This window comes from Falco naumanni, chromosome 18 (assembly GCF_017639655.2).
Source record: "Falco naumanni isolate bFalNau1 chromosome 18, bFalNau1.pat, whole genome shotgun sequence".
Lineage (NCBI taxonomy): Eukaryota > Metazoa > Chordata > Aves > Falconiformes > Falconidae > Falco > Falco naumanni.
The window spans coordinates 6,308,530-6,318,093 of NC_054071.1; the positions used below are offsets into that span (position 1 = coordinate 6,308,530).

Below are 9,564 nucleotides of genomic sequence, written 5' to 3' on the forward strand. Positions count from 1 at the left end.
CCGGGCTTCCCAGAAGCGGGCGGGGCTTCCTGCCAAGCACTCCCCGCCCCTCCCACTTCCGCCGCGCTGCACATGCGCGTCGCTGCCGTGAGGCGCCGCGGTGCCGCGGCTGAGCCCAGTGCGCAGGCGCGGGGAGCGTGCGGCGCGCGGCGGGGTATCGTTAAACGGCCGCCCGGCTCGGTTGTTAGCCCTGCTAGGGCCCGGGTCCCCCGCAGGCCCCGGTGCCCCCGGGAGGGAGCCACCCAGCCGGGCCTCGGGCTTATGAGACTTTCTGTGGTTATTTTTTCCCCCTGTGCTGACTCCTGCCAGTTAAATGCCAAGAGAAGGGCTGCAAGGAGCGCTGCCTGGGCCTGATGTCAGAGCTCTGTCCAGGCCGTGGGGGAGAAGAGGGGGAGCCCTGGTCCCCAGGTACTGTGGAGGTGATTGGAAGGGGGTCAGTCCTGCTGTGGAGATTTCAGCAGTGTAAGTTTCTGAGAACTCTGGTAGGGTGTTTTTTTTTTCACCCCTCACTTTGGCCCTGACACTCCCCAATAAGCGACAGTTTATTCTGCAGATTCTAGTTTGCCCAAGAAGCGTTATTCTTTGCTTTGACGCTATGTAAAGGGATGTTTGGGAAACTCCCAACCCTTACCTCAGGGGTGGGGGCTACAGAAAAATTATTTCAGAGCTTTCAAGAAAGGACTCTGATACAGTTGCTTATTCCCTCTGGATTTGCACCCCGTGTATGACATGCAATATGCTTTGCCCCATGCAGGAGGATGACCCACAGTGGTGGCAGAGGCTGTGTATGGTGACCACCGTGACAGTGCTCTCAGCAGTCTCGAAATCTGCAGTAGCAAGATCCAGTGTCCCTCATCTTCAGTATAAACTGGCTCTGCACAGGTACCTCGTTTGCTCAGACTCTTGATGTAGTTTGGAGATAACTCTTCGGTCCCGAGAGCTCTTTCCTAAGTGAACAGAGCTATATCATGTTGCAGAATAATCCCCTGCTGCCTGGTTGTAGTACAAAACCAGGGTTAAATGAACCTGTCACGGTGGATCACTATCATACATGGTATGTTCCAGTGAATAGGCTGTTCTGCAGATTACTCCAATCTTTTGGAGATTATTGAAGTGGAAATAGAAAATGCTGGGAATGGGGTTGGTATCGTCGGGTCAGTTGTCATGAGGAGGTGGCCAGTAGTAACGGGTGGTTTGTCAAGTCCTTCCTGGAGGAACTGAGCTGTGGTCAATGCCAAGTGAGGTGCATGGAGAGAGCTGGGCTTCAGGGATGAGTTAGTTCATGTTTTGCGTGCCCCTGCGCTCAGGTGGCATGCATTACAGGCACAGACCCTGAGATCCACCCCATCTCTCGTGTCCCGAGTGAAGAGTCATCCTTGTATTCAAGCAGCAGGAAAACCTCAAGTGAGGAAGGAGTTATGATAATGGATGGTCACATCTTTTTCAACATTTCTTACTGTCTTACCCTCACTTAAGGAATATGGAATGTCTGCTGGTCAAGATAAAGAACAATTAAGAGAGATTTTTACAAGGCAGTGCTTTTCAGAAGTTGAAATAATTTGGCAGCAGTTCTGCCTTTAAAAATCTGAGGGAGTCTTTGTTAGGTTATTTTTGCCGGAGTAGTTGAGGTGATCATAATGTTGCATTTAGAGGTATTTACGACCTTGACACTTTTATCACAGTGGAAAGAAGATCAAACAATGGTTTTGACAAAACATAACGAACCTTAATACTCATTTTGTGGGCTCCATCGAAGTTACATTCTGTAATTGTTGTCTGAAGAGGGCAAACAGGAGGTGTATAGGACTGAGATTTTGAGAAGCATGTGTGGCACTTCTTACAAGCCGTAGTTCAATACTGAAATCCAGAATACTCTGCTTGTCTTTTGTGGTTAAGTTACATGAAATGAATCGGTGGTCTCAGTCAGCTTGCTGGCAGAGTAGTTTGTCACTCTTAAGCTGTAAAGAATGTCTTGAAAGCACAAACAAAGTGTAAATAATGTAATAATGACTGCTCCAATAAGCAAGCAGTATTCAGGGCACACTGCAATAGCTCAAAGATACAAAGAGTTCATTTGTTGGAAATAACCTGAGCGTGTACCGGTCTGTCAGAGCGCTTTTGCCACCTCTCCAGCAGGAAGAGCATGTCTGGAGGAGGGAGAGAGCACCATGTGTCTGACCCACCGGAGCAGAAGTAACCCAGCTGGTGAGGGCGAGGCTGGGAGACTGGCACTGCCTGCCCAACCTCTGCTCTGCCCCTTCTTTGTGGTTACAGGACCATGTACAGCCAAGCTACGGTTTCTATTGTGGCAATAAAACCCACAAGTAGTTATCGACGCGAGTGTGAATGGAGTGAATGCAAATGTAACTGTGTTCCTATTTATGTAAATTGCACCAGGTGTATCAGTTACTCGATTTGGAGAGTTAACACAAATAGCTGCATTAATAATTGGTGCAAGATATGTGTAGCCTGCCCTTTGGGTGACCCAGTAATGTCAAGACATACTTGTTGGAATCTGTGCTGTGGTTATAGTTACAGCTCAGAAAGCACAGTTAGTTTCACAAAAGGCCTTTTGGTTCTGCCTGGCTTGGTTAAGGTGATCTACTCTGGGACCACTGATCAAAAAACAGCTTTTTCACTTGGAGTTTTCGATCTGTTGTTCCACATTTGGTGCTCACTGTGTGTGTGTGAGCCAAAAGCAGAGTGTTACAAATAGCAAGTTGTGTAAGAACTTGAACCAGGGGGGCCTTTGCCAGTGTGAGCTTCAGTCTGGATCTAGAGATGGGGACAGCTTATACCACCCTGGCTGATCTTCAGCCTCATCCCACCAACCCAGCTTCAGCCCCTGTGGTGTGTCACCAGTTTAACAAGGGAGAGTTCTGACCACTTTACCTCCTCCTGTCACCCCCAGCTTTATGCAGCTGCAGTCCGTGCCCGCTCATCCAATCCCTCGTCCAGCCCTTGCGTGAGCTGCTGAGCTGGCAGCACTGGCAGCGTGGGGGTCACTGGTGCCGTACGTTACTGTTGGCTTTCCCAGGGTTGCTGTTCTCAGTGAAGAGAGGATCACCTGCTTCAGTTTATGTTGAAGGTTGGTGTCTGGCCATGGGCAGCTACACTGGAGAACCACTGTGGAGTAGCTCGGGGGCTTGGGGTGCTCAGCCGGCCGGATTGCCTGAAGAACGGCATCCCCCAGGAGCTGCACGCCTGTCTGAGGGTGACCCTTGGGGACTGCGCTGTACTTGTGTGTGGGAAGAGCTCCTCCACCAGGTAGTGTGACTAACGGTGACAAAGTAGTGCTCTGTCCTGCGGTGGGGACACAGGATTGACGTGTCAGCTGCAGCAGCGGTCCTTTGGTGTGGAGACTGGACCTTTTAAACCCGAAGTAACTGGACTCAGACCCCGCTTGTTTCATGGTAATATTCCGAGCCAACTAGACCCAGAAAGTGTAAAACGGGGTTCTCTGCAGTTTCATTCTTCAGAACTTAAACCTGAAGCAACTGGTTGAAAACTTCACCATTAAAAAGTTTCACTTCCCAAATAGTGCTGTTCTATAAATACCCTGTGCAGTGGGATATGACATTTACTCCCACACATGAGACACAGCATGCTTTGTAACTTGCATATGCTGAGCCTTAACCCTTGAGCAGTCTTTGAGTAAAACACAAGGCGAGGAACCCACTTTGGTGGGATAGACTCATGTTGCAACCAGTGAGCTGGTGCGGGTTGCTGTAGAGTAAATGGCAATAGAATTGCAGCCAAAATTACTATACTTTGTATGGTAAAACTCACTTCTTCGAGCTCTTTGGAGATCATGTAGCTAAAGATGTTGCCTTAGGAATAACAGTGCCTTATATGCACTGTTATCGACAGATCTCAGAGCACTTCCCTGCCCAAACCAGAAGCAGTATTTAAGGTAGTTTGCTTTCATTTCTGATTCTGCTACAGTTTTATGATCCTTGACAAATTTCTTAGCTCCTTGGTTTCAGCCCCATATAAAACACATGATACTGCGTTCCTCTCAGTTTTTACATGTGTTGTGTGTGTATACATATATATACGCACCCATACTAGAAATTCAAACAGTAGGCTCTGTCTTTGTAGGGTGAGTGCTCGTGTACTGATGTTTTATAAATATTCTGTATAAATAGATAAATATCCTCTCTATGTACATATATATCTCAATGTGAGTAAGTTTGCAGTATCCCTTTTTTATTAAGAAACAAATGAAGACACCTTGATTGGTAGATTTAAAAATTAATGGGTCATCTTATCTCATCCTCTTGTGTAACGTAACTTCAAGCAAGCTGTGTGTCACAGCCAGACTTGAGTGAGTTAGCAAAGCAGTCTAGCGCTGCAGCCATACCTCTGTGGGAAATGGAGCCCAAGATTTTAAAAGCCCAGACTTGTATAATGTTGGCATGTGACTGTTTTTCTGGTGCTAAAAGACTATGCAGAAGAGGTCAACAGAAATTAATCCTAACATTGGAAATAGGCTGGGTTTGTTATCTCACTGGGGTGGGAGGTACAGAAACAGAAAATTTAGGCCTTTGTAGAATGGGTCTGATTCTGATCTCGGTTACACAATGTTGATCTAATTCTTTCATCTGAATGGCATAATCGTGGCTTGTGCCAGTGAAAAATAAGAAACAGCCTCAATGGCTTTCAAAAGTTTTTCATCAGCTCTTTTGAATACCAAGCAGTTCCAATTAATCGGAGTTTGGCCCCTGCAGGGAATACAGTTCTGTAAAGCTTCCTCTTATCTTTGCCAAAATATGATCAAATTGCTTGTCTTTCTGAACAAGTTCTGCTTTTGGCTCTGGTCTATCATCAGGAAACACATGTCAGCGTTTTAACAGCTGTGTGTCCTGTTCAGAATGAGCTCTTGATCTGAGTTGGGAGCGTAGGGAGCAGGGCTAGGGCTAGCTGTCGTTTGCTCATTTATGGTTAGGAGTATCGAGTAAACACTGATTTTGCCTCTGCTGTGGAGGTCATCCAAGGATTTCAGCACTTTTCCAACCAACTTGCATGAAGCCGAATCTTCATTAGATTCTTCTGTGGAGGCACCAGCATAGCGTATAAAAAGAGGAAATGAGCACTGGAAAGATAAAGCCAATATTATTAAAAGCAGCCTCTGAGCTTGGGTCTTGGCTGCTCAGTTCAAGGAAATTTGAGCATTCTTTTTCTTGTAGATTACGGGAACTCTCTTGTAGTGGTGGCGCCTTTTTGGGAGGGGGCTGAAAAGGTTTCCAAACTCAGCTCCATAAAAATCACTTTTCTGAGAGTCACAGGTTGTATTAAAGAGAGGTGCCACTCACTGAAGCCTTACAGCATCTCAGCTATTTAAGGATATATTAGAGAATAAGCACAAAATCTTTATCAAAATATTACAATATTCATGTGGCCTGGGTTTTTTTTAAGCCACAGCTCTTGAGAATTAAGCAGTAAATGAAAAAATCAAGTGTTGTTTTATCAAAAGAAATCTTTATATATAGTTTGTAGAGATCAAGCTCATAAATTCTAAGAACTTGAGAGGCTGACAGTACTACCTTGATTGAATACTCTTTGCTTTAACCAGTAACTCCTTAACCCAAAATGTGCAACAACTTCCTCTGAGGGAGCTGGCTGTGATTCAGCTCATTGTAGCCATTTGTCAAAAATACATCCCAGCTACAACTTCTATTCATTAGCACTTAGATCTACACATCCAGTACTTTTTTGGGGGGAAAAACTCTGCTGGATTTTCAGACAAGCTTCTAGAGGGACTTTTGTCTTCGCTGATGTGAAAAGATCAGTAACCAAGAAGTTAATTTCAGCAGGAGGAGCCAAAGCTGATATTCGCTCTGCAGGTTTTGCTTCATATATAATAGAGGACTTTGTTCTTAGATAGCCGGTCTTGTCACATCCCGCTGTAATTTCACTGTGTGACACAATGCAGATAAAATGTCAGTAATTATTATGGGATCCCTGGCAGTTAGTGGTAGATGCTCCCAAGCTAAGAAGTGGCAGGCAGAGTCCAAAAGCCACGTTGTCTTGCAGGGTTTCCGAGCTGTGGTGTGCAGGTCATTCAGAAATAACAAGTGACTTGTTGCAAGCGTGACACCTGGCAAAAAATAGTTTGTCTGTACGTTTCAGCCAAGCAACCTGGTGGCTTACCTTTCACTGCAGCGTTGCAGCAGTGCTCCTCGCATTTGAAAGTGTTGGTTTTATTCCAGTACATCTGCTGGCTTGCTCCTTCCACAGCAGGACGCACGTAGACACAGGGCAAGCTGGGTACTAGTGCGTTTATTTAGAAGAATTAATCTAGTTAGCAATTTTTAAAGTCCATAGGATGTGGGCAAAACCTGATTGGCTTAGGTTTCAAAGTTTCCTCCTCCCCAAATTGCAGCAGTTTATAAATGACTATTCCGTGTCCATTTCTCTCTTTCCTCAGCACATAGGGAGAGTAGGAAGGTGCATGACAGCGCATCTGTACTCCTGCATCTCAGACAAGATATTGTCAGCATACTGGGGCTGATCTCTGCTGGGCAATGAAGCCAAGTGAGGCTGGATAAATTCTGCCCTTTACCAGGGGTCGGGGTGTGTAAGGCTGGCGTGTGCCATGGAGTAAAGCTTCAGCTGAGGACTGACAGAGGTGGGTGGCACAGTCAGATGAATCGGGTGTCAGACCCAAGCTGTCTCTAGCAGGCAGGGCTGGTGTGTGCTGCAATGTGTGGCGTTTTCAGGTGCCGTGACTAGAGGACTCTGTCCCTCTTACTGTACACAGCAGTTTCTTTTCCTGACAGGCTGAACACAGGCATCATCCCCAGGGCTTGCCTTGGTGAAGCAGAAGAGCTTTCTCTCAGTCCAGGGGCTTGGAAGCGCTTCTGCTCCTGGCACTGCAGACGTAGGCTTTGGAACAAACTAAAGTGGACAAATAGTGTGGCCTGAACCAAAACTTCTGCTTCAGGCATTTCAGCTCTGCAATCGCTGTTGAATGCCATAATATGGGATCTTGTTATGAAACATCCTGAGGTCCATGTCTGCAAGGCATTCAGGATTCCCTCTTCCTCTGAGCAGTTTCCTACCATGTTGGGAAGTGCTGCTGCACCTTCCTGTGAAGCTGAAATGTTCAAAGCCATCACACCAACTAATGGTGGGTAGCGTGGATACGCTGCCCGCAGCAGGAGCGGATCCAGCGATGTGGTACAGGAGCAGAGAGGAAATCCTGAGAGCGTCGGGACAGGGAGCCCTTGAGGAGGCTCAGCTGTCAGTGGCTGCTGTTGTGCAGCCTCCCTTCTGGAATGTCCCCTTTCATCCCAGCCCCTGTCCTCCACTTGAACCTTCAGAAATCCCGAGCAGTCTATAAGGTCTCTCCTCTTACAGGCATTCAGATGGTCTGAATTAAAACCCAGCAGCTGCTGCTGCCGCCTGCTGTGATGTGCTTCCACTCTGTTTCTGCCAAGTGGCCATCCTCCTGCCTTGCGAGAGGGTCAGCATAGCTTCATGTTCACACCTCCTCCCAGCCCCACCAGGAGCTGCAGCAGGGATGAGGAGCTGCCATACCGTGTATCCTCTTAGCAGATTTCTTTACTCAGCTGCTACATCCTGGTCCCCCACTCAGGTCCTTGTACCGCTCCAGGCTGTCACCCTGCCCAAACCCCTCTCCCACCCACCCTGGGAACTCCATAGCTCCTGTCAGCGCTGCTCAAGCACAAATTAACAAAATGACTGTGTGCCATTCTAGTGTGAGTTACTAATTCTCTCCGATTGGAAATACAACAAAATGTTGGAAATATTCACATTTTCTCCTATTTCTTATATGTGGAGGGAAGGGCTACCAAGAAACAGAAAAACAAAAGCCAAAGCAGTCAACCACAGTCCAGCTAGAGACATCTCATCTCCAGGGCTTTATTCAGTTTTTACTCTGGGTGCCCTCTCCCTCTCATGTCCCCAGCTTCTCAGTCCACTGCCACCTCCACTGGCATCCATGCTCTCTGCTGATTCTACTTTCAGTGTCTTCCCTCCCTCCCTCCCTTATTTCCCAGTGAAAACCCTGCCCATAGACAAGATAACCCTCACAAACCTCACAGCTTTAACTCCTCCTTTGTGATTAATTTTTAACTCCTCAGAAGGATGATCTTGGTGGAGGGAGCCCAGCCTGGCATGATCCTCACCCCTCCTGCCACGTGTGAAGAGACGTGAAGAGAAATAGATCCAGGCTTCCTTCTGCATGGCTTGTCCCCAGGGCTGAGCAGGCACAACTGCAGGGTGAACAACCCGGCCCGGAGCAGGGCATGAAACGAGGTACAGACATGTCCAAAGTCATCTCATCTACAAGACTGTGCAAGAAGAAGACATTCCTCCTCTGAAACAAAATACCCAAAAAGGAGAAAGATTTCTTTCACCATACAGCTAGAGGGGAGGAGTCACTAGGCTAAATATTTACAGACAGATCAATCAGGGTTTATTGTAAACAGGCAAACCTTAGCTAATATTAGGACCTGGCAAAACATGCAAAAACCAGCACCCAGAGTATCTTTGCCTTCCTAATGCAGAAAGTGCCCTTTACAAAATAAATAGAGAGCACACAGGCACCATTTATCTGTGCTGATAAATGCGGGGCTTGTGGTTTTGCTGTCTGTGAGGGTCCTTTAGTTTCTGTACAAGCAAAGGGGACTTCAATGTACCCAGCAGGAGGAAACAGGCAGTGCCTCTTGCCTCTGCTCTTCACACCAGCCTTGGAAATTCTGGTAGCAACAATTAGGCAGAATCCTCGTTAGACAGACCACAGGATGGAACAGGGGCATAACACAAAGTAGGTCTTCACACAGATCCGACACTGTCTTCCTTAAAGCAATAGCGCTCCAGCAAAAGCAGCTGGCTCAATCTTTGCTTATGAAATTTATTAAGATAAATCAAAAGTGTCAGGGACTGGAATGTCTAATTAAATTAAACCAGACTGTAAAAAGATTGTATAAATGGAAATGGGCTAAAAATTCAATCAGACATGGTATTAATCTTACAGAAAAATGCATGCAATGCTTTAAAGTTAATTATGTATTAATCTGTTGCAAAATAACAAAAGCCCTTAAAGCATGCTGTAAGACAGAGGTTTTGTCCTCAGGTGTAATTCATCCACTAGATAAAAAGATAATTCATACCAGCTAAATGGCAAGAGTAACATCAAGGCTTCTCCCCTGTGCTTCCTCCTGCAGGACTGCCTGCCCAACGTGTGATCCTGCAGCCCTTGAGCCATGTGGGGCAGCAGCAGAGCACTGTGAGAGCTGTGACACCCCAGTGCCTCACGTTTCTGCATCGAGGCCGGTCGCTCAAACTTCTGCAGCGCAGCCTTGCTGTCCCTGCCCAGGGAGGGAGGGAGCCCAGGCTGTGGTCTGGCTCGCTCATCCCCTGTGGATCAGGCTGGCCAGCACCATTTTGCCTGGCATTGTGAGTCCCAGGGCAGCGGAGGTAGCTCTGCGATGCTGGAGCCAGGCGACTTGCCACCTCCTGCATGCCTAGCTTCAGAGGAGCCACAGCTTCTCCCTCCACACGTGTCTTTCTCCCATATACCTCCCTGGAAGTGTT

The 9,564-nt window shown here is 47.2% G+C and overlaps 2 long non-coding RNA genes across 4 annotated transcripts; one reads left to right on the forward strand and one right to left on the reverse strand.

The window, feature by feature from the left end:
- Positions 1-81: 81 nt before the first annotated feature.
- On the forward strand, positions 82-7,776 carry LOC121099048. Of its 3 annotated transcripts, none has more exons than XR_005831404.1 (3): positions 82-462; positions 755-882; positions 2,134-7,776. It is a non-coding gene; the product is annotated as an uncharacterized LOC121099048 (long non-coding RNA). The 3 variants fall into 3 exon arrangements; XR_005831405.1 differs by having other exon boundaries at positions 2,137-7,776; XR_005831403.1 differs by having other exon boundaries at positions 755-7,776.
- Positions 7,777-7,852: 76 nt separating this feature from the next.
- Positions 7,853-9,564, reverse strand: LOC121099049. Its single transcript, XR_005831406.1, has 2 exons — positions 9,141-9,564; positions 7,853-8,344 (listed from the first exon to the last, which is right to left on the reverse strand). It is a non-coding gene; the product is annotated as an uncharacterized LOC121099049 (long non-coding RNA).